Here is a 27,508-nt window from a genome sequence, read left to right as displayed (position 1 = left end):
GCACATACAGACTGCAGTAAGCAGAATAATGTCCACAAAAGATATTCTAAGCTCCTAAACCTTTGGTATGTTTGGTTGTATAGAAAAGGGGAATTAATGCTTCTGACAAGATTAAGATTGTTAATAAGTTGACCTCTAAGAGGTTATCCTAAATTACCTTGGTAGGCATAATGTAATCACAAGAGACTTTAAAAGTGAAAAAAGAAAAGCAACAAGAAGATTTCTTAAAATGCTTCCAGTTCAAGTCAGAATTAAGGTGAATATTAGGTCCCACCAGTTTTACAGAGCTGTAGATGTTTTGCTGTTGTTCTTTCAAAAAAGAAGAATCTACAATAAACATGTTCATTTGAGAAAAATATTGTGTTTGTTAACTTTTTATAGCCATTCCCAAGTTACTTTAAACTTTGTATGTTGTTCAAGAACAGAGTATATCCTGGTTAGGATGTGTTCATAGCTGATGCATCTCTAAAAAATTTTTCATGAAGGCAGCTAGCTTCTGAACATCTTCAGTAGTGACAGCATTATACAGAGAGGCCCTAATACCTCCCACACACCTATGCCCTTTCAAGGACAACATATTGAGTTCAAGAGCTTTATCAATAAATCGTTTTTTTCTAAAGCATCATTTCCTTTGGCATTGCCTACGCGGAATGGAATATTCATCTTGCTTCTATTTCCGGGCTCCACTGGACATACGTAGAATCCTTAAGAATTATCAGTAATCTCATAAATCATTTGGGATTTGATGGAGCTAAGCTGCTCCATGGCCGCGGTAGCTCCATTGTTTTTAATCCACTCCAGGACCATGACGTAGATGCTGAAACATGGAGGCGTGTTGTACAAGGAGCTGTTTCCAGCTTGCGCTTTGTATTCCAGGACCGAGGGGCACTCTCGGAGGGCAAATCCCAGCAGGTCATCGTGGACAATCACCACGGTGACCCCAGCAGAGCCAACATTCTTCTGAGCACCAGCAAATTGCCTTTGTTGCTACTTCTTCTAGTTAGATTTCAAACTTGCCTGTGGACTTAATAATGCAAGTTGCAATTTATTATTTCTGGAGTCATGGTAACACACAGCATAGAGGGTAGGTTGGGCCCTCTAGGTGCTGAATCTAGACATCTGTGGGGTCTCCTGGGTTCAGCGGCTGTTGATTCAAGGTCAACATTGACCATTGGAGGAGTGGTTTAAGAGGAGTTAAAGCAAAGGGCAAACTGTAGCTCGATCTTTATACTGTTATTACAAGAGAAGTGACATACTTTATATATGTTTATATTAGCCAGGTCTGTTTTTAATACTATATACTTTATACTTCTATACGTTTTTATTTATAATAATACTGTTATCACTGATACATGTAGACACTTTTAGAATTTATTAAATCCTTGACCTTGTGCATTATTCCATTAGCAACAGTTACACCCCATCCCCAGTCTTCCCCTTCCTCTTTTTAAGCTGTTTTATGAAAAAGGTCTAGAAGTTCTTGATTCATTTTTACCATTCTTTCCAAAGGTAGAAGAGAAAGTTGATTGGTTGGTTGTTTTTCAGTTATGCCATTAAACTAAACATTAAACATTTCTGTTAAATTACCTTATCCTTTGTTCTCTTGACTGCTTTCTTTGTAATGTTTGATGACAAGAGAGATACTTTGCTGAAAAGTCTTTTCCCTAGTGTTTATCTATTGTCAGTATTTTATGTTGAATATGTAAAGAACATTAAAGTCCTAAAACATCTGGAAAAAAAAAGTGAAAGAAGAAAGAACCACATAGATGGTAGCATGGGAATTTGGGCAATGGTGCTGCTGGGTTATGGGTCAAGAAATGCAAGCTTGCTCTTGAAGTTGGAAAATGCAAGAAAACTTATTTTACTAGAGCCTACAGAAGAACGTAACCTTGCCAACAATCTGATTTTAGCCCAGTGAGACCCTTTTCAGACTTCTGACCCCTAGAAATGTAAGATAAATCTGCATCGTTTTAAGACCTCAAAATATGGGTAACTTGTTATAGTAGCAGTAGGAAACTAATACACTCACTGAGATGCCAAGGTGGCTGTGGCAGATGTGGCAGAAGGAATTAAAAGGCAGCAATTTGCTTGCAATTATATTCTGTGTAAGATATCAGGAGTTTGATTTGAGACTATTGCAATAAGGTGAATATCAACATAAGGCAAGTCACAAAGAGCATTTTAATTTTTAAGTGTATATAAAACTTAGGTTGAGTAGATACACATGGACACAAAGATAGAAACAGCAAACACTTGGACTCCTATAGTTGGGAGGTTACGGGAAACTGGGCATTGAAAAACTACCTATTGGGTACAATGATAACTATCTGGGTGATGGGTGTACTAGAAGGATGAACTTCACCACTATACCAGTATATTCATGTAACGAACCTGCACATGTATTCTCTGACCCTAAAATTTAAAAAAAGAAAAAAAAAGGTTAGGTTTATACCACACTGTAGCCTAACTGTGCAATGACATTGTGTGGAAATTATGTACATATCTTAATTAAACATATTTCATTGCTAAAAGATGCTAACAATAATCTGAGTCTTCAGCATATTCTAATATTTTCGATGCTGACTGATGAGGGTGATGGTGCTAAAAGTTGAAGTAGTTGTGGCAATTTCTTAAAATAAAATAATGATATTTACAAAACTGGTTTACTCTTCCATTCATGAAAGTTTTCTCTGTAACATATGATACTATTTGACAGCACTTTACCCACAGTGGAATTTTCAATAATTAAAGTCAATCCTCTCCAATCTGCTTTATCAACTCATTTGACTTAATAATATTTTTAATTCTTTGTTGTTGTTTCAATGATGTTCACAGCATTTTTACCAGGAGTATATTCCATCTCAATAAACCACAATCTTTGCTCATATATGAGAAGTAACTTCTCATGAGTTCAACTTTTATCATGAAATAGAAAAAAAATTAGCCATATATTCAGGCTCTGCTTTTAGCACTAATTATCTTGCTATTTTCACCACATCTGCAGATATTTCCTCCACTTGAACTGCTCAAAGTCATCCATGAGTATTGGAATCAACTTCTTCCAAACTCATGTTAATGTGGATATTTTTATCTCCTCCTATGAATGAATCACCAAAGTTATTAATGACTCCTACAAAGTGAATCCTTCCAGAAGGTTTTCAGTTTCCTTTGTCCACATTCATTGAAAGAATCCTTTATTAAATAATAAGATTTAAAAGTTGAAATTACTCCTCAATTCAAGTGCTGAAGAATGGATATTGTGTTAGCAGGCATGAAACAATATTAATCTCCTTGTGCATCTCCATTACAGCTCTTGGATGAAGAGCCACATTGTCAATAAATAAGTTCTCTTTTAAAAGGAATCTAATCTAAAGGAGAAATAGGACTCAACAGTGGGCTTAAAATATTCAGTAAACCATGCTGTAAATAAATTAAACATCATCCAGGCTTTGTTGTTCCATTTAAAGAGCAGAGGCAGAGTAGATTTATTAAAATTCTCAAGTGCCCTAGACTTTTCAGAAAGGTAAATGACCATTGGTTTAACTTCAAGTCACCAAATGCATTACCCTGAAGCAAGAGTTAACCTCTCTCTTTGATGCTTTGAAGATAGGTATTGACTTCTTCTTAGCTATGAAAGCCCAAGATGGCATCTTCTTCCAATAAAAGGCTAATTCATTTACATTAAAAACCTGTTGCCTTGTGTAGCCACCTTTATTAATTAACTTAGCTAGATTTTCTAGATAACTTGTTGCAGCTTCCATATCAGGACTTGCTGCTTAACCTTGAATTTTATGTGATGGTGATTGCTTCTTCCCTTCCACCATGTGAGCCAACCTGTGTTTGCTTCAAAGGTTTCTTTTGGCAGCTTCCTTACATTTCTGTGCCGTCATAAAATTTAAGAGAGTGAGGGACTTGCTCTGGATTAAGTGAATATTGTAGCTGATTTGATCTTCCATTCATACCACTACACTTTTTCCATAACAGTAATAAGATTGTTTTTCTTTCTAATTATTAATATGTTCACTGGAGTAGCACATTTAATTTCCTTCAAGAATGTTTCATTGTATTCACAACTTAGCTACTGGCAAAAAAAGGCCTATGGTCTATCTCAAGTTTCAACTTCCTTCCTCACTAGGCTTAATAATTTGTAGCCTTTGATTTATTGGGAGAGAAATGTAACTCTTCCTTTCACTTGAACACTTAGAGGTTATTGTGGAATCACTAATTGGCCTGATTTCAATATTATTGTGTCTTAGGGAATAGGGAGGCCCAGGAAAAGGAAAAGAGACTGGGCTATGGCTAGTCTATGGAGCAGTCAGAACACATTCAATATTTATTGATTAAGTTTTCTATCTTACATAGGTGTGGTTCACAGTTCACTACATATCAAAACAATTACAACAATAGCATCAAATATCACTGACCAAAGGTCATCTTAACAGATAATAATAATAAAAACTTTGATGTATTGCAAAATTACCAAAATGTGACACAGAGACACAAGTGAGCCAGGGCTGTTGAAAAAATGGTGCCGATAGACATGCTTAATGCAAGATTGCCATAAACCTTCAATTTATAAAAAATACAGTGTTTGTGAAACACAGACAAGGTCTACTTATATGTCAATGAGAAAGTAATATCCTTACTAACAGGGTCACTGATTGCATTTTTTAGGGGTTTTCTTGATGTTAAAGAAAAGTTTTTTTTTTTGTTTTTTTTTTTTTTCTTTTTGTTTGTTTTAACATCAGGAAATAACTTGGCTCTCTGAGTGCAAAGATTAAGTGCCATCATTTGACCAAAAAAAAAAAAAAAAAAGTTATCCGGTGATATTCAAACATCAGAAGTCAGGCTGACTCAATTTTTGTTATTGGACGCAACATCACAGTGGCAGCCATAGGAGCCTAAGTTGCATAGAGTTATAATTTTTTTTTTAATAAAAGACAATTTTCCTAATGGCAAGATAGATGAGCAACCAGTGAGATTATGAGTATTCACACTCTATAATCAAGAAAGAAAGAAGAACCTATGACTGAAAAAGGTAGACATTTTCAAAAGATACCCACAATTTCATCATACAGACTCCAGAACTCAGACAGTTTTGGGATTCAAAACACATTAACTGAAGGATCAGTCAGAACCCCAGGAGGAAGGACTGACAATACCACAGCCATTGTGCACAGTGATGGTTCCTCGGTCCTTCCTGGAAGGGACCAGTAGTCATTTTACTTGCATGGTTATATACTGAGAAAACGGACAACATAAAATATTTTCAAAACCATTAGACAAGGGCTTGAGCTAATATTGATAGTCAGCATTCAAGCTGTCATTGTGACTTCTCGGTCTGAGTGGAGACAACTGTGGGTGAGGCGATGAGTAGAGTCTGGCCTAGGTCCTCATGGTGGATCCAAAGCTTCTAAGGCCACAATCCAATAGTCATTTCCCTGGTTGCTAAATGTATAGTTGGAACTAACATACTTGATACTTCCACAATTCTTACATTTGCTCTTTGGCCTGTGTGGGGTGAGAGCTGTCTTAATGTGAAAGGACAACAGAAAGTTTTTTAAACTGTTCTTCTATTATATAAGATAGTAAATATAAAAATATCACAAACTGAAATGTGTGGCAGAAATAAGTGTTATTTTTAAAGACCTAAACTAAAGAATACAAGTGAAGTGTCCTCATTTTATCACCTGTTAATCCACCAGCCTGGCCTGTGCAAAGACCAGCTGAATTCAAGGATGACAGCAGACTCCTTTAATCTCAAGCAAGTAATAAACTCAATTCAGCTGTAGCTGTTCTGCCAGATGATAGATAATCTGTAGAACAGATTAACATAGGCTAATATACAGGATGTGAACCATTGACCTGGTAAATATGTTTGTTATCACCTTTGTCCAAAAACAGTTTGCTTTGACTTAGATTAAAAGCAGTTTGCATTCACGTGAAAAGGTCAATGGTATACAATTATAGCCTTCACTCAGGGCCATGATAACTCTTCTTTCCTTTGTTATAATCTAGAGACCTAGAACCACTGGATGTTTTGCAGAAGCGTCACTATATCAATTGCATTAAAATAATAATCCCAGATGAGAAAGAAATGCTAGTACATTAATAGCCTTTGTGGAAACATGCCCTTCAAGGCATGTGCATGCCTTATACTAGAGAGCATAAGAAAGCTGCACAATGCCTAGTAGGCCTATCTGGGTTCTGAAGGCAGCATACTCTATACTAGGAATACTGTTTCGATCAGACAGGATGAATACCAGCTTTAAATGGAGTCTAGAGGTTGCATAGCATGAGCAGGTTATGGTACAAAATACCCAGCTACTTAGAGCAATACAATGCAATATGACCCTATGGTATTAGAGCATCAATAAAGGAATTCCAATGACTCCCACTAGAGTTCTGGAATGAAACTACGTTATGTGTATCAGAGAATTACAAAACTTTCAGAAAACTATTGGCATTCTCCTGGACCTTGATAAATACAGAGAGTCTAACTATGGTATAACAAATGACCATGTGGCCAGAGCTGCCCATAATGAGCTGATTAATGTCAGATCCACCAAGTCACAGGTCATGTAGACTGGTAACAGTTGAATAACCCATTGTAAGATTGCAGTGGTATATCCTGGATATCACCTGAGAAGTACCAGAGGGCATAAGAAAGCTATATGTTCAGGTGGTCCAGGACAATCACATCAATCACCTCTGTAGTTAATCTCTGAGGGTGCTCACATTTATGCCACAGGGAGGCTCCCTATGACCAGCTAATAGAAGAGGAAGAATTCATAGCTTGGTTCATAAATGTGTTGGTTTAGTGCATGGGGTGGCTTTGAAATACTATGGCAAGAATAAATTTTCCCAAAAGGGAAAACCTTGGATATTTTGACTAGTCATTCACTTCGAATAGAAACAAAACTTGAATTTAGAATAGTCATTGAATCACAATGTTATTCCTATTAAACTACCATAGACATTCTTTACATAACTAGAAAAAAAAAAATCCACTCTGTTTTGAAATTTGTTTATTTATTTATTTTTTTGAGATGGAATCTCACTCTGTCACCCAGCCTGGAGTGCAGTGGTGCAATCTCGGTTCACTGAAACCTCTGCCCCCCAGGTTCAAGCAATTCTCCTGTCTCAGGCTCCCGAGTAGCTGGTATTACAGGACAAAAGAGAGCCCAAATACCCAAGGCAATCCTGAGCAAAAAGTACAAAGCTGGAGGCATCATGCAACCAGCCTTCAAACTATACTACAAGGTTATAGTAACCAAAACAGCATGGAACTGGTACAAAAACAGACACATGGACCAATGGAAGAATAGAGAACCCAGAAATAAGACCACACACCTACAACTATCTGATCTTCAACAAACTTGATGAAAACAAACAGTGGGGAATGGATTTCCTATTCAATAAATGGTGCTGGTATAACTGGTTCACCATATGTGTAAGATTAAAACTGGACCCCTTATTTTTAGTATATGCAAAAATTAACTCAAGATGAATTGAAGAGTTAAATGTAAAACCAAAAACTATAAAAACTCTGGTAGGCAACCTAGGCAATATCATTCAGGGTATAGGCATGGGCCAAGATATCATGAAAAAGTTGCCAAAAGCAATTGCAACAAAAGCAAAAGTTGACAAATGGGATCCAATTAAACTAAAGAGCTTCTACACACACACACACACACACAAATAACAAAGTAAACAGACAAGCTAGAAAATGAGATAATTTTTTTTTTTTTGCAATCCATTCTTCTGACAAAGGTCTATAGGAACTTAAATAAATTTAAAGAATAAACAAATAACCCCATTAAAAAGTAGACAAAGGACATGAAGAGACACTTTTCAAAAGAAGACATATATGCGGCCAACAACCATATGAAAAAAGCTCAACATCATTGATCATTAGAGAAATGCAAATCAAAACCACAATGAGGCTAGGTGCTGTGGCTCATGCCGTAATCCCAGCAGTTTGAGAGGCTGAGGTGGGTGGATTACCTGAGGTCAGGAGTTTGAGACCAGCCTGGCCAACATAGTGAAAGCCCATCTCTGCTAAAAATACAAAAATTATCCAGGCATGGTGGTACATGCTTGTAGTTCCAGTTATTCAGGAGGCTGAGGCAGGAGAATCACTTGAACCTGGGAAGTGGAGATTGCCTTGAGCTAAGATCATGCCACTGCACTCCAACCTGGGCAACAGAGCAAGACTCCATCTCAAAAAAAAAAAAAAAAAAAAGAAAGAAAAAAAGAAAAATGAGGTATCATCTCACACCAGTCAGAATGGCTGTTATTGAAAAGTCGAAAGACAATGAATCAAATGCTGGTGATGTTTTGGAGAAAACGAAACCGTTTTACACTGTTGGTTGCGCGGTAAACTAGTTTAGCCATTGTGGAAGACAGTATGCCAATTTCTCAAAGACCTAAAACAGAAATACCATTTGACTCAGCAATCCCATTACTGGGTATACAACCAAAGGAGTATAACTCATTCTGTTATAAAAACACATGCACATACATGTTCATTGCTGAACTATTCACAATAACAAAGACAAGGAATCAACCTAAATGCCCATCAATGATAGGATGGATTAAAAAAAAATGTGGTACATATACACCATGAAATACTATGCAGTCATAAAAAAGAATGAGATCATGTCCTTTGATGAAATATGGGTGGACCTGGAGCAAACTAATGTAGAAATAAAAACCAGATACCACATGTTATCACCTATAAGTGGGAGCTAAATGATGAGAACACATGGACACATAGAGGGGAACAACACACACTGGAGCCTTTAAGAAGATGGACGGTGGGAGGAGGGAGAGGATCAGGAAAAATAACTAATGGGTGCTAGGCTTAATACCTGAGTGATGAAATAATCAGTAGAGCAAACCCCCATGACACAAGTTAACCTATGTAACAAACCTGTACTTGTACTCCTGAACTTAAAATAAAAGTGAAAAAAGAAAAAGACTATGCACTGAATCAGGAGCAGTGGCAAATGTTTTGGCTGTTTGGTCAAGTCCTGGAAGGAGAGCTTGTAAGACTGAAGGAAGGTGATCTCTAGTAGAGACATATGGATGGACTTATATTTCTTTGCAATAACTCAGAATTTAAGAGGGATGGGTAGTGGAATATAATACCATAATGGGAAATATATATATATACATTTTAATGGAGGTAATTTATCAACAGGAGGGAGTATTTACTTCTTATTTAGAAGAAGAATAGTTTTTTGGGGGAAAAGACTGAAGGTTGTGAAGTCAGCATTCTTTTTTGTAGCTGTATCAGCTGTATCATCAGCATGTAGAATATGTCTGGTATACAACAGGTACTTGGTAAATACTTGTTAAAATACTTGTTGAATAATATAAACATGCAAAATATATCACCAAGAGGGAAGTATATGGAATAAAATTATGTAAAATTTCAAAAAAAATGTAATAATGTTCTACTGATGATTAAAATGATGGGTTACTGGCAGTTTGTAATTGAGTCAACTTAAAGAAGTTAAGTTACTTAATGTCACCAAGATTCTATTTATTTAATTTATTTTGTAAAATGTAATTATGGATTATATTCACCTCATTTTTTTATATAAATATGTGATTTCATCTAAATGCATCTAAGCCTACTAGTGTTGATTTAGTAAATGCTTAAGAAAATTTAACCATTTCATAAAGTTATTCATGAAATTGTTGCAAATAAATTGTAATTTATACATAAAAAAATCAGTGTCTCAGTGTTTATTCTGGTATTTGCCAATACATAGCAGTATGCTTTCACTCAGCAGGAAAAAGATACATCAAATGACTGTCTCTATTTAAAGATTAAGTGAAAACTGGGAGGGTAAAGAGCTAATTTCATACTCAGTTGATTGTATTTTTTCACTTTAATATATGCTTATTGCTTATTGCTTCTGGTACACTTGAGCATGTAAATCTGTTCATTATATTTACACACTGATTCAAGAGCTAAAAGACAAATGACAGAGATTTAAACAAAGTGAGTGAAAAACCAAATTCTCCTCGTGCTGATGTATGCTTTTACTCACATAAATGCCAAATGCATTAGCTGAAGTGAGGCTGCGAGGATCTTTATTAATATTTACATCTGTTGTTGCAGATGTAGATAAAATATCTTTTTTTAATTTTAGAAAAAGACTAGTAAATGACGTACTTTAAAAAAAATCTTCATTTTGAAATACTTTTCTGCATTTCTCTACATTTTTATATTCACTGTTAACTATATACATATTTAAATATACAAATTACTATATGCCACAGTTTTTAAAAGCATTTCAACAGTTAATATAAGAAAGGAAACAGTGAAGTTTTTGTTTAAAATACAAAAGAATCAATTCATATTGATCTGAGTAATTTGACATTTTTGAAGAATAATTTATCTACTTCTTTACTTGACTAAGACAAAGACTTATTCTCTTCGTTCAGTTCTCCAACCTTTTCCTTATTAAAAAATTTCATAAATTAAAGAAATAGGAATGTATATATGTTCATTTTATGATGAGTTGTCTAAAGCCAGTGTGTGAAGATGTTACAACCATCGTTATTTTTAAAAGGACTCTAATTGTGTACACTTCAATTTCCTGATTTCAAATCATTCCTAGGTTTTAGAATAATGTGTAGGTCATTTAAGATTTCTTATTAAATTATTAATACACATACAAGCTCAAAAATATTATGAATGTTAGTAGTCATCAAATTCCTAAAATATACATTAATACAGCAATTTCTAATTGGTAAATCATTTATTTTTATAGAAAATATTTTTGCTGTGCATTTAAAATGCAGCCTATAAGGAGGGAGAAGGAGAAATAATTTTCATTCCAGTTGATTCGGCAACTCTTAAAAGAGTCAGCATGTCTGAGAATTTGTTTCTCCTGCAACCAACCTCTACTGATAATCTTTTACTTGACAGCATTTCTAACAAGCCAATTCTTTCCAAATGCATGTTCTGCTTAAATGCTAGTCATTCTCTGCAGCCAGGATATTATGAAAGATTACTTTTTAGCATGTCTTTACCTACAATGAGAATAAATATGTTTTATTTTTAATTCAGTTTTAAATTTGTGAAAGTTGAATATGCGAATTGGGTCATTCTGGCCATACTCAATTAAATCAGAGTTGAGAGGCCAGGGATAAAGCACTCAGGACACAAAGCACAGCTTCAGAAATTGAATTCTCTGCAAGCCCAGCATCTGAAACTACCTGCTGTAACTCTAAGGCCGGTTTGACCTAGTGACTGCTAACATGACCTGCCGTGACTCTAAGATTAATTTTACCTACCACTGCAACTGGACAACAGAGCTTGCCAGCACCCAAAAGCTTCTCTAGTGACAATAAGCTTTGTTTTTAAAACAATATGTAACATTCCTTTGACTCCAAACTTTTCTTTGTTCTTCAGACATACGAAAGACCAACAAGTCTGTGTGTGTGCCCTGAATTGTAATTCTTTAAGTCCCAAATAAAATGTTAAGTTTAGAGATGCATTCTCTCATTTTATTTTGACATCAACAAATTATTCATTTGAGGAAAAGTTATTTAGAATGCTTGAGAATTAGGTGGGGTTGAAAATTAGATTTTAAATTATATTGATCATCATGTAGGTTAATGACTTTGTTCTGGAAGGCAGAACACAAAAAGAAGTTTTACTCTTTTTTTGACCTTTAGGAAATTGGGGGTAAAAGTTATTAGGTTGGTAAGTGCAGTAATTGCATTAAAAGTAATGGCAAAACCACAATTGCTTTTGCACTGATCTAATACATATCTAGAAATTCTCAGTAAGTAAGAGACCTGAAATGGAAAGAGGTGAAGCTGTGCACAAGTATTTAGCTGACCTGCTTGGAGAGGAATCCTGGCTCTAAGTGGTAGATGCTCCTTCTCCTGAATTGGCCCAGAAGTGGCAAGGCCTTCAGAAATCAAGTTAGAATAGTAGTGAAGCAAAGCTTGACACCAGAGGATACAGTCTGGTGTCTGATTCTAGGAAACAAAATGAAAAAAAGGTCTCCAAGAAATTGAGACTCTTACCAGTAGAATCCACATTTTCTACCTGAAACCGTCCTATATTAGCTACATAGGTAAGTTAATCTTCCTTATAAAACAGAGGCATTTGTGAAGGAAAGAAATATAGAACTATTTTTAGTAAGACAAGGCAAATAGTAAACAGCTCAAACTAAAATATCTTAGCATCATTAATACATAATTTCACTAAGCAAATATTTATATTATCTTTACTAAAGGATATTCTTACTGATACCCTTATCAGATTTCATGAAGAATGCTGGGAACATGGTGGTAAACAAAAATATCCTGCCCTTTCCTTTAATAGCTTATATTATAATGAGGGACAAAGTTGAACAAGTATATAAATAAGATGGTTCCAAAACATGTTATGTTTTGTAAACAGAGTAAATAGGATGAGTTAATAGTGACCCTGGGTGTAAAGCAACCAAGGGCAAAACTAAGAAAGAGCATTCAAATAAGGTGAAAGCTAGTGCAAAATCACAACATGTAAAATCTACTACAGGATCCTGGAGAAAGACAGTGTAGTTGGAATATAGTCAGTGAGTGGATACTTCTGTAACTTTAGCCGAAACCTTCAGCATGTAAGAGAATCTTATAGGTCCTGGTAATCAGTTTAATTTGGCAAGCAATGGAGAAACCTCTAAATATTTTTTAAAGGAACATCATCTAATATTATATTTTAAAAATAAGTTATCTAACTTCTGTGTGAATTAATTTTAAGGAATGGTGATAAGAAGATTATTCCATTGAAACCAATTGTGAGGATAATACAGTTATCCAGATGATATCTGGTTAAGGGTAGGGCCATGAAGGTAGAGAGAAGTGGAAGGAATTTGAGATTTCAGAGAAAGAGCTTGTGAACTTGTTAATGAATTATACACGGGCTCCAGAAATGGGAGAATCAAGGATGATTCCCATATTTGTGACTTAAGAAATGGTAGATTGGTTTTGGAAATTACAATTTCTCATTTGGAAGTTTTTGGTTTAAAGTTATGATTAGACAACCTAGGGAAATTGTTAAGTAGTTACACATACTGATATGAAGTAACATTGGAGTAATATTTACCTACATGTGTATATGTATTATTTTTGCTTTATTCTTCCTTAGTTTCTAAGTGAAGTTTATTTTGAAAATTATAGCTCATCATTTAATAACAGAATGGAATGAAAAAAAGACAATTAAAAGAAAGGTTATTTTTTCTGCACACCTATACTTGCAGAGCTAAGAATGTTAGAACACCTCTGGAGAGCAGTAATTACAGTTTAAGCAACATTATCCTGAAATATGGTGGTGAAAACCTGATATCATTTACAATGAGTTCCCTGAAGTCATATAGTTATTGAATCATGATTACAGACTGTATCTTATTATGGATCTGGAATGTCCTCATTTACTTCTTTTGTAAACCATTATTAAACTGTCATTGGTATTAATATTTACTCACATTTACCCCATCTTTCACAAATAGAAATAGTAAATCTCTCTTGTACCCTCACTGTATGATAGTTTGATTGTGTTCTCACCAAAATTTCATCTCGAATTGTAGCTCCCATAATCCCCATGTGTCATGGGAGGGACCCAATGGGAAGTAATGTAATTATGGAGGGGGGTAACTTTCCCAAGTTGTTCTTGTGATAGTTAATAAGTCTCATGACATCTGGTGGTTTTATAAAGGGCAGTTCCCCTTCACACACTCTTGTCAGCCACCATGGAAGATGTGCCTTTGCTCTTCCTTCATCTTCCTCCATGATTGTGAGGCCTCCCCAGCCATATATAACTGCGACTTCATTAAACCTCCTTTCCTTTATAAATATCCAGCCTCAGGTATGTCTTTATTAGCAGTGTGAACAACTAATACAGCAAATTGGTTCTGAAAGAGTGGAGTGCTGCTGTAAAGATACCTGGCAATGTGGAAGCGACTTTGGAACTAGGTAGCAGGCAGAAGTTGGAACAGTTTGGAGGGCTCATAAAAAGATAGAAAACTGTGGAAAAGTGTGGAACTTCCTGGAGACTTGGAGGGCTCAGAAGACAGGGAGATGTAGGAAAATTGGAACTTCTTAGAGATTTGTTGAATGTCTTTGACCAAAATGCTGACAGTGATATGGATGATAAAGTCCAGGTTGAGGTGATCTCAGATTGATATGAGGAACTTGTTGGGAATTGAAGCAAAGTGACTTTTGTTATGTTTTAGCAAAGAGACTGCTGGTATTTTGCTCCTGCCCTAGAGATCTGAGGAACTTTGAACTTGAGAGAGATGATTCAGGGTATCTGGCAGAAAAAAATTTCTAAATGACAAAGTGTTCAAGAGGAAGCAGAGCATAAAAGTTTGGAAAATTTGCAGCCTGTTAATGCAATAGAAAAAACAACTTTATGGGGAGAAATTCAAGCCTGCTGCAGAAATTTATATAAGTAATAAGAAGCTGAATGTTAATCAACAAGACACTGGGGGAAAATGTCTCCAGGTCATGTCAGACTTTCACAGCAGCCCTTCCCATCACAGTCTCAGAGGCCTAGGAGGGACATATGGTCTCTTGGGCTGAGCCCAGGGCACTCCTATCTGTTCAGCCTTAGGACATGGTGCCCTGCACTCCAGCTGCTTCAGCTCCAACGTGGCTAAAAGGGGTCAATGAACAGCTTAGACTCTTGCTTCAGAAAGTGTAAGCCCCAAGCTTTGGTGGCTTACTTGTGGTATTAGGCTTACAGGTGCACAAAAGTAAAGTACTGAGGTTTGGAAACCTCCACCTAGATTTCAGTGGATGTATGGAAGTGCCTGGATGTCCAGGCAGAAATTTGTGGCAGGGGTGGAGCCCTCATGGAGAACCTCTGCTAGGTCAGTTGAAGCTCCTACACAGAGTCACCAGTGGAGTACTGCCTAGTGGAGCTATAAGAAGACGGCCACCATCCTCTAGACCCCACAATAGTAGATTCGCCAACAACTTGCATTGTATGCCTGGAAAACCTGGACACTCAATGTCAGCCTGTGAAAGTAGTCAGGAGGAGGGCTGTACCCTGCAAATCCACAGGGGCAGAGCTGCCTAAGGCTGTGGAAGCCCACCTCTTGCATCAGTGTGACCTGGATGTGAGACATGAAGTCAAAGGAGATCGTTTTTGAACTTTAAGGTTTAAAGACTGCATACTGTATTTTGGACTTGCAAGAAGCCTGTAGCCCCTTCATTGTGGCCAATTTCTATCATTTGGAATGGGTGTATTTACCCAATGCCTGTGCCCCTCATTGTTTCTAGGAAGTAACTAACTTGCTTTTGATTTTACAGGCTCATTGGTGGAAGAGACTTGCCTTGTCTCAGATAAGACTTTGGACTGTGGACTTTTGGGATAATGCTTAAATTAGTTAAGACTTTGAGGGACTGTTGGGAAGAAAATATTGGTTTTGATCTGTGAGAACATGAGATTTGGGAGGGTCCAGGGGTGGAACGATATGTTTTGGCTGTATCCTCACCCAAATCTCATCTTGAATTGTATTGTCCATAATGCCCACATGTCATGGGAGGGACCAAGGGGAGGTAATTCAATCATGGGGGTGGATTTTTCCCATGCTATTCTCATAGTTAATAATCTCATGAGATCTGATGGTTTTATAAAGCAGTTTCCCTGCACATGCTGTCTTGTGTGCAGCCATGTAAGGTTTGCCTTTGTTCCTCCTTTATCTTCTGCCATGATTTTGAGGCCTCCTCAGCCATGTGCAAATGCAAGTTTATTAAACCTCTTTTCCTTTATAAATTATCCAGTCTCAGGTATGTCTTTATTAGCAGTGGAACAACAAACTAATAGAGTGTATCACACATATTTCTAACACGGCATCCAACATATTTTCTTTCCTTATTCTACTAGATTGTAACCACATTGATATTGTAATGGTATATTAATTTTCTGAATGAAGAAATACATGAGTGAGTGAACAATACTAATTTGTCAACACTGGGGAATAGCTCAATGGGATTACCCTTGAAAAGTTTTGCTTTTGGATCCTGCTTTGCTAGCAATTTGGTATTGATATGGGGTAGAAGTAAAAATGAAGGAAACACAAGATGAAATGTCCCTAAACAATGGAGAACTGAAACCCTTGATACATTCAATTATATTGCTTTTTACTATAGAATCTACAAACAAGCATCACTACCTTAAAATGCAAGAGAGAAACTGCATGTTTCTAATATACACATGTCACGCAAGCAAGAATTGTTTTTGAGTTTCACTTGTAATAAAACAAAATATAGATAGATTTAATTTACTATAAAATCCCTGTTAATGGAACTGAACTGAACTTCTCCTACTAGCATATATTTTTCATTTTATGAAAAAGACACAAGAAGCCAAATTGGAACTATAAAATTCTTTTTAAGCATAACATTGGAACAAGAAATATAAATTTCATAATTCAATGAATGGAGAACATAAAGCTAGGATAAAATGATACATAACCATACAGATATACACCAGTGACTGGCATTTGTAAAGTCTACCTTGAATTATTGAAGCCTCTAATCTGAACGGCCCTAACAGTGTTACTTCTAATAATTTACATTTAATTTATTTGTTTTTTGTTGTTGTTTTTTTGAGACGGAGTCTTGCTCTGTCGCCCAGGCTGGAGTGCAGTGGCCGGATCTCAGCTCACTGCAAGCTCCGCCTCCCAAGTTCACGCCATTCTCCTGCCTCAGCCTCCCGGGTAGCTGGGACTACAGACACCCGCCACCTCGCCTGGCTAGCTTTTTTGTATTTTTTAGTAGAGACGGGGTTTCACTGTGTTAGCCAGGATGGTCTCGATCTCCTGACCTCGTGATCCGCCCGTCTCGGCCTCCCAAAGTGCAGGGATTACAGGCTTGAGCCACCGCGTCCGGCCTAATTTGCATTTAATTTATACTCTCTGTACTGTGCCCTCCACTCTTCTGTTGAAATATTAGTACCTATAATGTATCAGTATTGTGCTAGTTGATAGTAATAGAAACACAAACAAAACAAGATGAGGTAAATTTGTAAGCAAATCACAGTAAAAAGTGAGAAAGTACAAAGAGAAATAAGAGCAAGTTTCAGAGGAAGTATCATATAGATAGTGATTAACAATGGAAGGAGGAGATGCTCAAGCTCTTGGCTTTCCAAACAGAGCTATATTTAATGAAAACTTGAAAAATAGGCAAGACTTTAGCTGATGGATTGATGGTGAGAACTTTACACAACAAGAAAAAATATATCTAAAGATACTTGATGGTGAGAAATTTCCAGAAGAAGAAAGAATATACCTAAAGATACTAAGGATAAATAAGTCCACATGATATGTTCAGGAACAATACATAATTGAGTACAGAACATTTTTCTGTGAATTTGCCTCAAAGATATTGTTTCTTAAAACCAGTATTATGAGAGAAATATTTTGTTTAATTCATTTAAATTTTATAATATATATCTTGTATTTTACATGAAAACAGTCATAGTCTTTTAGAATGAAAAAGATTTAACAGATTTATATGAATTTCTAAAGCTGTCATAATATAAAAATTATATTATCATCCAATCAAATACAACTAAATGATAGAATTCCTTAATTTGATATTATATTGGTAATCACAGTGATGATTCAGAAAATCAAACTTTCTTGTCTAAGTTAGAAGTGCTCTAAGACTTTGGCATAATGTTTGAAAGTGATGAAGATATACAGTTGTCATTTTAAAATGTGAAATATAAAACAGATTTTATTTTAGACATGTATAGGGAAAAAGTATTTTTTCATTACTAGTTTTATAAGTTGTTTGCTCTTAGAGTTCTAATGAATAATCTTTCATTATCTGTAACTGTTCTGAAACATAAGTTCTCTACTGAATGTCATCCACGTCCACTAACACATGTTATGGTGGGTCTAGATTCTGCAGAATATTTGAAGTGAGTCAGAAGATTGTAAATAACATGGAATTTTCTTCAAGTCTTAGGTCTATGGTGACCTCTTCTTGATAAATATTCCTGAGGGAAAGTGGTATTGGATTTTCCAATTCTGTGATCCCATATTAAATTTATGTATCTGTTTTAGAACTCATTATATAAAATTGCAATTATTTATTTACACATCAATCTATTTTTTATAACCTGGAGAGCCTTAGAGGCAGCAGTAGATTTAAGTACTTCTGATATCGCTGCACCGAAAGAAAAGCATGACAGTAGCCAGAGTAAATTTATTTTGTGTCTGATGGATTAAATTGAATTAAAACGTATGGAAAGAAAGGAAGTTATCACAGATTGCAAAGTTCATGGTGGTGTATTGAGGAATAACTTGCAAACTATACTTGTGGAGCCTTTTACATTTATATAACAGTACATATTTTAATACTTAACTCAAAAGTTACTTTTTCATTAAGCAGTCAGCATAAACACCTTAAATCACATGTTAACTACAGCATTGTTCCCTAGACTACACAAAGATGAGACATAATCCTGAAGAGACAGTAATGAAAAATAAAAATTAATTGGAAAAGAATCACTCTGCTTTCCCCTGGAAGATTGCCATTGTCCAAAATTTCAGTTACTTTGAACAAGCAACTATTTAAAAAATGAAAATATTAATGAGAATTAAAATTAAAATGCAAGTAGCTTAATCTTTCTTTGCTACTTTAAATTAAGTTTAGAATTTGATCAGGGGAAAAAAAAACAGAAGGAAATGAAGGTGTTAGCTTCAAAGCAGAGTTCATAAAGCAGACAGTCCTTGGGGGTTGAAGGTGAAATGATAGCATGAGTTCATTATAATGGATTGTTCCGCAAAGAGATGGAACTAATAGGCATCACCAAAAAGGATGACCTTGTAATGTGCATGTTTAAGATGACATAATAGGTTAAAATTTGAAGGCCACAGATCAATTGCTCAGAAGCTCAGTAAGAGTAACTTTACAATTTGAAACAAGAAAGTTTAGAAAGCATTTAAATAATTCTATTAAAATAATAAATTACATGTTTTTGTCTTCAAAATTTTTATTTCTATTTCACACGTTTTTTATTTCCCAAAGCAGTTTGATTAATAACATATCATGCTTTTATATATGAGCAACTATGACAGTACAGTACGGGATAAACAGATACAGTCAAGTAAATTTTTTCTTGCTTTAAGTTGCTGTTAAAAATGAAAGTAATCCATGAATTAATACAGATTTTCAGTGTAAGTTTTTATACTGTATGGTCAGCGCATGAATAGCTACAAATCTTAAATAAACTGATGCTTTGCATTGAAAAGTCAAAACACACACACACACACACACACACAGTATTTTAAACTTCTATTTTGATTATATTGTCCCTGATCTAGTCTCAGGGAAGCAAGAGCTTGCCATTAAGGAACCTCTGTATATCAATGTGGTTTTCCTGCTCATTTTGACATCTGCTGGGCAGCAGCAGGGCGAGACCTGCAAAGAAATTCCCAAATGTCCATCAGTGACAGATTGGATTAAGAAAATGTGGCACATATACACCATGGAATACTACGAAGCCATAAAAAAGGATGAGTTTGGGTCCTTTGTAGGGACATGGATGCAGCTGGAAACCATCATTCTTAGCAAACTATCACAAGAACAGAAAACCAAACACCGCATGTTCTCACTCATAGGTGGGAACTGAACAATGAGATCACTTGGACTCGGGAAGGGGAACATCACACACCGGGGCCTATCATGGGGAGGGGGGAGGAGGGAGGGATTGCACTGGGAGTTATACCTGATGTAAATGACGAGTTGATGGGTGCTGACGAGTTGATGGGTGCAGCCGAGTTGATGGGTGCAGCACAGCAACATGGCACAAGTATACATATGTAACAAACCAGCACGTTATGCACATGTACCCTAGAACTTAAAGTATAATAATAATAAAAAATAAAAAAATAAAAAAATAAAGAAAAGGATGGAAGAGTTGAATGTGTGAGTTTTTTTAGCTGATCAGACTACTCTGCTATAGTCTTCATTTTTCCATTGTCTGTCCCAAATTTTTCTTTCCCCTAAATTAATCCTCTCAATTTACTATTGATGCAGTATTTCTTAGAATTTGTTCTATAGAATCATAGATTGATGAGATATTATTTAGAAAACAAAAAATGCTAGGATAAAGTAACTTTCAGAAAGAGAGAGAGTGCAAAACAAAGTTAAGCAGATTTCTTTACCACAGGTTTGTTTAGAGGATTTCTTATTCTAATGCATGTAATAAAACTCCATAAAAGGGATATTATATGTGGGATGTTTTCCATATTTATTTGATGACTAGTAGGTTTGTATGAATACCTAAGCACTTTAGACCAGGAGTTTGGCAAAGGAAGAGCACAAGCAATGTGAGAGTCAGCAATTTTTTTTTTTTTTTTTCTGAGATGGAGTCTCGCACTGTTGCCCAGGCTGGAGTGCAGTGGCACGATCTCAGCTCACTGTAACCTCTGCCTCCCGGGTTCACGTGATTCTCCTGCCTCTGCCTCCATGGTGGCTCACACCTGTAATCCCAGTACTTTGGGAGGCTGAGGCAGGCAGACCACCTGAGATCAGGAGTTTGAGACTAGCCTGGCCAACATGGTTAAACCTTGTCTCCATTAAAAATACAAAAATTGGCCAGGTATGGTGACTCTTTCCTGTAATTCCAGCTACTCAGGAGAGTTAGCATTCTGAACAGTCACCCAAGAACAAATGAAAGTGTATTAAAGTATATTTAAGATATAAAGAATGATTATGAAGACACAAAAGGGGCGTCCCTAATTTCACTTGCTGTATCATTCAGATTAGGGATGGGCAGTGACTGATTTAAGGGTAACATTGACTCCAATCTTGCCTTAGAAGAACTAAATACTCTCCTTACCCCATTGCCATAGTCTTCCAGTTATTAAATTGGAAAAATAGAACAAAATTAAATAGCTACTCACTTCCAAAAATAAGGAAAACATAATGTTGAAGGGCTAATATCCTTGCAATATAGGGCAAAATGAGACATATAAAGGTATTTAATTCACTGGTTTCTATTTACAGACTTCCAGGATGTTTGATAGCATACTCATCCTCAGGACACCTACAAGGAAACTGCTGAGGCAAGAGTAATCCAATATCCCATCTTAATATGCTGTTAGAATGATAAAGTGTCTACTGAAAATACGTGAAGATGGGGAGGGAGTTGAAACCCATAATAAAAATTTGTTGAACATTGCTCTGCTGGAGAGGATGGAACAATTCATATGACATAACTGAGATAAAAACCAAATTACCATCCCCTCCCATTAGATGGAATAATTTTTAAAATAAGTATTTCTAGCAGATATTTTTAAGAAAAATCCCTAAAGTATTTTTCAAAATCTTAGGCTTGCAAATTGAATTTTGGAAAGAGTTCATACATCAGAGAATCTAATGCTGCAACTGATTATTCTTACCTGTACCTACTTGCCCTGGCAATATGTAAGTGGGACAGAGGAAGAGGGAGAAAAGGAGTCTAAAAAAGGTAACAAATTAATGATTATTGGAAGTAAGTAGGAGCATTTAGGTCCATGATAAAACAACCACTATAATCTGCCACCTAACATGGGAGCATTGCCAAACTCTAAGACTGTGGATTCCTTTGAAGAGATGCAGAGAAAGTAAGTAAATAGATCCTTGATAGGTGAAAACATAAGCAAAGAGCCAGATGCCAGTCTGTGAGCCCACTTGTGAGCTTGATAGGCCAGAAGCTTGAAGTGACCAAAAGACCTAGGGAAGACTGGAGTGTCAGTGAGCATTAGAAGAAGCAAAAGCAATGATGGTAATACCCAAGAACCAAAGGCTAGCACACTATTATTTTTTCCTGGAAAAGCTAAGTCTCAATATTCTTGTCAATCTCAAATAGGGAAGGAATATATATTAAGAGGTTAAAGAATAAGATACTTGTAACACAATGGAGGCAAACCTTTCTTCCTATTGTTTTGAAAATGAAAGAAAAATAAAGAGGATATGATTGTTGATAAGAATAAAAAGTCATACAATTTTTTAAAGTACTCATTTTAACCCATTTTACTTAAAAGATGTTTATATATTGAAGGCTTGTCTATTAAAATGAAATAGAATATCTTATCAATAATATTCTATAGTAATTTGTAGTAAAATAAAGGTGAATGATTTTTAAATCTATAACATTCTAAAGGGGATTTTGTGAACCTTATGCTCCATAAAATGCATACTTTGGAACTAAGTCACTTCAGTCTAATACATTGACCATTCTTGTTTTAAATCACGGTAAAATTTTAAGCTATCCTAAGTTTAATGTCTATAGCCATGTCTTTGAAAACGTATCTACTATTTGCATATATTAACCATTGATATTTAAGTACTGCTGTTGGATTTCTTTTCAATTATAACATATGAAATTATTTAGCTTCTGTGTTTATATTTTAACATTTGCATAGCTTTAATAGAGAGTATCATTAACTTACATTTTTAATATTAAAAAAGTATTATGACCATATCTTGTTCCAAAATAAGAGAGCAGTTAGGTTGCAACATCTGTCACTTCATTGATTATCAAGCATTATTTAAGTTGTCTGACTTTCTAGGCAGATGTTCTTGTCCTCCCTCCTAACTCCATGTGACTGTTTCCTGAATTATCAAAGATTATATTTACTCTAACCAAATCATATAATTAGATCTAAGGCTTTTTAAATTTTATATCCTTCATTAAACAGTTTTTAAATGTTTATATTCAAGCATTGCATAGTTTATTGATGGAAGGGGTGAAATAAAACTCTGACTTTGTGGTCTAGTAGAGGACAGTCACAAATAATTAAATGATCTATCATGTAAGCTGAAAAAATATACAAAAATGAGTTAAAACAACAATATGCCTGGTGACTATTTAAAAAAATAGCAACTAATCTTAACAGAGTATTTCATAAAAGCATAACAACATCCTGAATGACTTCTAAGGCCAATTTGTATTGTAATAGCTGGAAAAAGAAAGGGAAGAAGGAAGGACTATCAGGTAGTGGTAAAAATATGAGTAGGTAATAGAAGTTAAAACAAAAAGAGTAGATGGATTGGTTGAGGAATGGATACAATTTCTATATTACTGGTACGTAGGATGCCTGGGAAAAATTTTGACATGAGACTGACAAAATCAGACCATAGAAGCCACTGGATGTTTCACTAAAGAATTTTACTTGAACAACTCTAAAGGATTTTGAGGAGAGTAACTGAAATCAGAGAGACCAGTTCAAAGCTGAGAAATGTCAAGAATTCTTGAAGTTTGGCCTGACATGGTGGCCCATGTCTGTACTTCCAGCCCTTTAGGAGGCTGAGGAGGGTGAGTCACTTGAGGCCAGGAGTTTGAGACCAGCCTGGGCAATAAGATGAAGTCCAATCACCACTAAAAACACAAAAATTAGCCAGTCATGGTGGCACATGCCTGTGGTCCCAGCTACTTGGGAAACTTATGAAGTCCCTATTGAGGAAAAAAAAAAATGATTAAAAGTATTAAAGATCTCTACTTAAAATAATTCAAAGGATGATGAAGCTATTAAATTCAAAGAAGGACCCAAGAGAAGGATCAATTTTTGAGAGCCAACAAAATTTGATTTTGAATACACTGGATACATAAAGTTGTCTGAAGACCCATGGCTCATATTCAGCCAAACCTGATATATAAGTTTGAAATCTACTGAGTCAGAGATAGCATTTACAACTGATGCATACTCACGTTATCCAAAACTGTGGGAATAGATTAATCCAAGAAAAGTGCTCAGAGAGAAACTTGGAAAAGATCTTGCGCATATTGTTAAGCAATGAGTTCCTTAGGGTTAGAAGAAAGTGAGTCTGGCATGGGGATTGAAAATATGCAGTTAGACCTGCAGATGATCAAAAGAAAATAGACTTAGGGAAGCCAAAGACAGAGAGACTTTGATGAGGAAGGGAGTAGTATAAGAAAGAAAGTGGATAAATAGGCATGGCAACAGACCTCCAGCAGATTTTGCAAGATGAGAGCAAGCTACAGATTTCAAAGGATAAGGAGACGATGATAAAGAGGAAGAATAATCTTATGAGGATCTTAGTAATGAAAGGTATAAAAGAAATAATATAACTCCTAGGGAGATCACAAACTAGAGAAAATGTCTTCAGAATGAAAAAAAGCACAAACATGCTTAAAAATCAAACTGAAGAAGCTAGTTATGAGGAAAAGATAATTCAAATAGTTGTAATTGTTTCAGCCCTCTACTCCCTCTTTGCCAGATAATCTTACATGTTTTATACATGTAAGTCAATCCTCACAGTAATCTGTAATGTGGGTAAAATCATTCCTGTAGTAAATCACAGGGAACAGAGCCTTAGAAAGTTTCAGAAGGCTTTGTGGTATGAGTAACAGAACCAGGAATCACATCAGTGCTGTCTGAATCCAGAACCCATGTTCTTTTTATTACTCCATGTTGATTCATCAAGATTGATTCTGTAAAGCAATAGGCAAAGAATATTTGAAGACAGGTACAAGGTCTCCAGGTAAGTGAAATGCTGTTCTTTCCTTCAGTAACTAGTTGAAATCTTTTTCTTACCATAGTTATTTTGTATGTTTTCAGCCTCCTTCTGTAGCTAATATTCTATATCCTCAATCTGCAAGTTTAAATGTAATTATCAGTCATTTTAGTCTGAATTGTATTAGGTAGTGAAGGTCTTTCTAAAAAACTTCCTTAGTACCTAACTCTGCATCTGAGGCAGCTCTTGTAGAGAAAACCTATCCTCTCTAGGTGCTATAGTCATAGAACTCACTTCCTATTTTTCTTTACCTGACTGCTTTCACACCGTCTTCCAGCACACCAACAGATAAAGTAGGATTTACAGTTCATAATATAATACAGTATTTGTAATATAATACGATATTTCACATACAAAAACATATGTATAGTAATTCTACTTTATTAATTATTGTTCTGTCTGATGTGTGTTTATCACATTGTATTTTACTCATTACACAGTTGTGTCAATCATACCAGGGAATTCACGACAAAAAGGTAGCAAGGAGATAATCTAATTTTTAATATAAAATGAATTAAAATATAAGCTGGCTGTTAAATGGTCAACTGTGTTTTGAAGTGAGTCCTGCAATGACATGATAAGTAGTAAGTACCTATCCATTACCAAAGCGATTCCTTCAAAGTAGAACAGGAGGACGATTAAAATTCTGTTGATAGAATACTTATTCATAGTCATTACTCAACAACAGACACTTTGTGACCTCATAAAAATGCTAAAACCTATTTTCTTATTCATATGTAACCCCAGAAAAAATTAAACTGGCCCCAATCATAATTTATATGGGCAATAGAATCCCTTACTTATACTTTAATGCCATTTCATCAAAGAACTCTCATATTTGTCACTAAATGACATACTAAAATTCACAAAAAGCTCATATCTAAGTTTGACTCTTCACTTAAGGGTGCAGTTATTTGATATAACTGACCCACAAAATACAAAGACAAATAGAAATCTCCAAATAATGTATTATGTTAGTTTTCACCAAGGATAATGTGTTACCTAGAATTTATTCATAAAGTATTCTAAGTTAAATTTGAAGCCAAGTTCTATTTTTTTTTCTTTTTCTTTCTTTTTGTTAAAGCAAATAATGCACAAACCACATTCTGATAACTTTGCTTTGCAGTAATTTTCTGGGTCCCGCATTGTCTAATGAATAATTACATAATTCAATTTGGTTTGGTAGGAAGAATAATGCCCTCATTCCTCCCAAATATGTGCATAATTTAATTTCCAGAACCTGTGAATAGCTGCTTTATAAGACAAAGGTGACTTTAAAAATGTGATTAAAGATCTCAAGATAGGTAGATTATCGTGGATTATGTAATCATAGGGATCCTTAAATACAGAAAAGGGAGGCAAGACAGTCAAAGTTAGAGTCTGACCTCCAGAGTTAGAAGATAATAAATTCATGTTGTCTTAAGTAATCATGGTTATAATAATTTGTCACACTTCCATACAGAAGCCCCTCTTCTCAAACCAATTGAAAGTCTTTTAAATGAATGCCTTAAAAAGTGCCCTACCTAAAGCCAGGAAACCTGTAGACAAATGGAGCTTACATTGTTCCCAAAGGCTTTCTTTGTACTTGGAGGTACAAGGCATATTGGGAGTGAACATATTGAGTGTGTGCTATTTTGTGATACATTTATTTAATAGATCCTGTTAGTCCAAGACTACCCAACTCATTATTATATGTGCATATATGACAAAAACAGATTATCACTGACAAAAATAAGTAGCCCCACCTATAAATAAATAAATAACTCATCTTGTAGCTTTTATATTTGTAAATCAGAAAACTTTGTTGTTAAAAATATTGCATTTAGGAAACAATTGTATTAAATATTTATTATGTCCTTTCATAGTCTCAAGAAATGTAGGGATAAAAAAGTTTTTCCTGAACATTCAGTGGACCAAAATCAGGGACTCCCACAGGTGGTTATAAAATTACATATTTCTGATCCCCATCTAAAAATACTAAATCAGAAAGTATTTTTGCTGTGATTCCTTTCATCTGGTATTTTGCCTCAGGGATTTTTGTACATAATATAATTTGAGAGGTAAGCAAACCACTTAAGAGAATATACATTGCTTGCAATTATTTCCCCTTCTGCCCCTACCCAAGCTCAATGTTATAGAGTCATTGATTGAATGCATGTGTTATTTCCTATTAACTATCTCTCTCTCTTCAGTGTAAATATAATATCCATTGGTGATATCGGTTGGCTCTTTGTCCCCACCCAAATCTCATCTTGTAGATCCCATAATTCCTACATGTGTGGGAGGGACCCAGTGGCAGAAGATTGAATAATGGGGGCAGGTCTTTGCCCATGCTCTTCTCCTAATAGTAAATAAGTCTCTCAAGATCTCGTGGCTTTAAAAAAAGGAAATTTCTCTGCCCAAGCCCTCTCTTTGTCTGCTGCCATTCAGGTAACATGTGACTTGCTCCTCCTTGCCTTCCACCTTGATCGTGAGGCTTCTCAAGCCACGTGGAGCTGTAAGTCCAATTAAACCTCTTTTATAAATTGCCCAGTCTCCAGTATGTCTTTATTAACAGCATAAAAATGGACTAATAGAATTGGAAATACTATTAGGTTCACTATTTTCAGTTTCCGTTCTGTACTACTAGTTTTCTCCACTTTTTATTCTTATTGCTTTAATTTTATTTTTAAATGTATGGCACAAAAACATGCTTTCAAAAGTCAAATGTATGCACAAAGATACTTGAATCTGCATCCCAACACTTTTTTTCCATATAAATTTTGAGATCAATTTATTTAGCTCAATGTGAAAGCTAACTGGATTGGATTAAAATCACAAGTTAAGTTTAGAGATCATACACATAAGTGCATATTTATGTGGATATATGCCATTCATACCTATTTTCCCAAGAGTTATTAGAGTGAATATGTGTTGAATCTGACAAAAGTCTTTGTCAGCATCTAAAAATCTA

At 35.4% G+C, this 27,508-nt stretch overlaps 1 pseudogene; it reads right to left on the bottom strand.

Annotated features, from left to right (window-relative positions):
• Positions 1 to 448: 448 nt before the first annotated feature.
• Positions 449 to 27,508, bottom strand: part of LOC102147111 (phosphoserine aminotransferase pseudogene) — a 59,845-nt pseudogene continuing 32,785 nt past the window's right edge.

This window comes from Macaca fascicularis, chromosome 2 (assembly GCF_037993035.2).
Source record: "Macaca fascicularis isolate 582-1 chromosome 2, T2T-MFA8v1.1".
NCBI classification, from domain to species: Eukaryota; Metazoa; Chordata; class Mammalia; order Primates; family Cercopithecidae; genus Macaca; species Macaca fascicularis.
The sequence above is the reverse complement of the archived record's forward strand: the minus strand, read 5'-3'. Positions and strand labels throughout refer to the sequence as shown.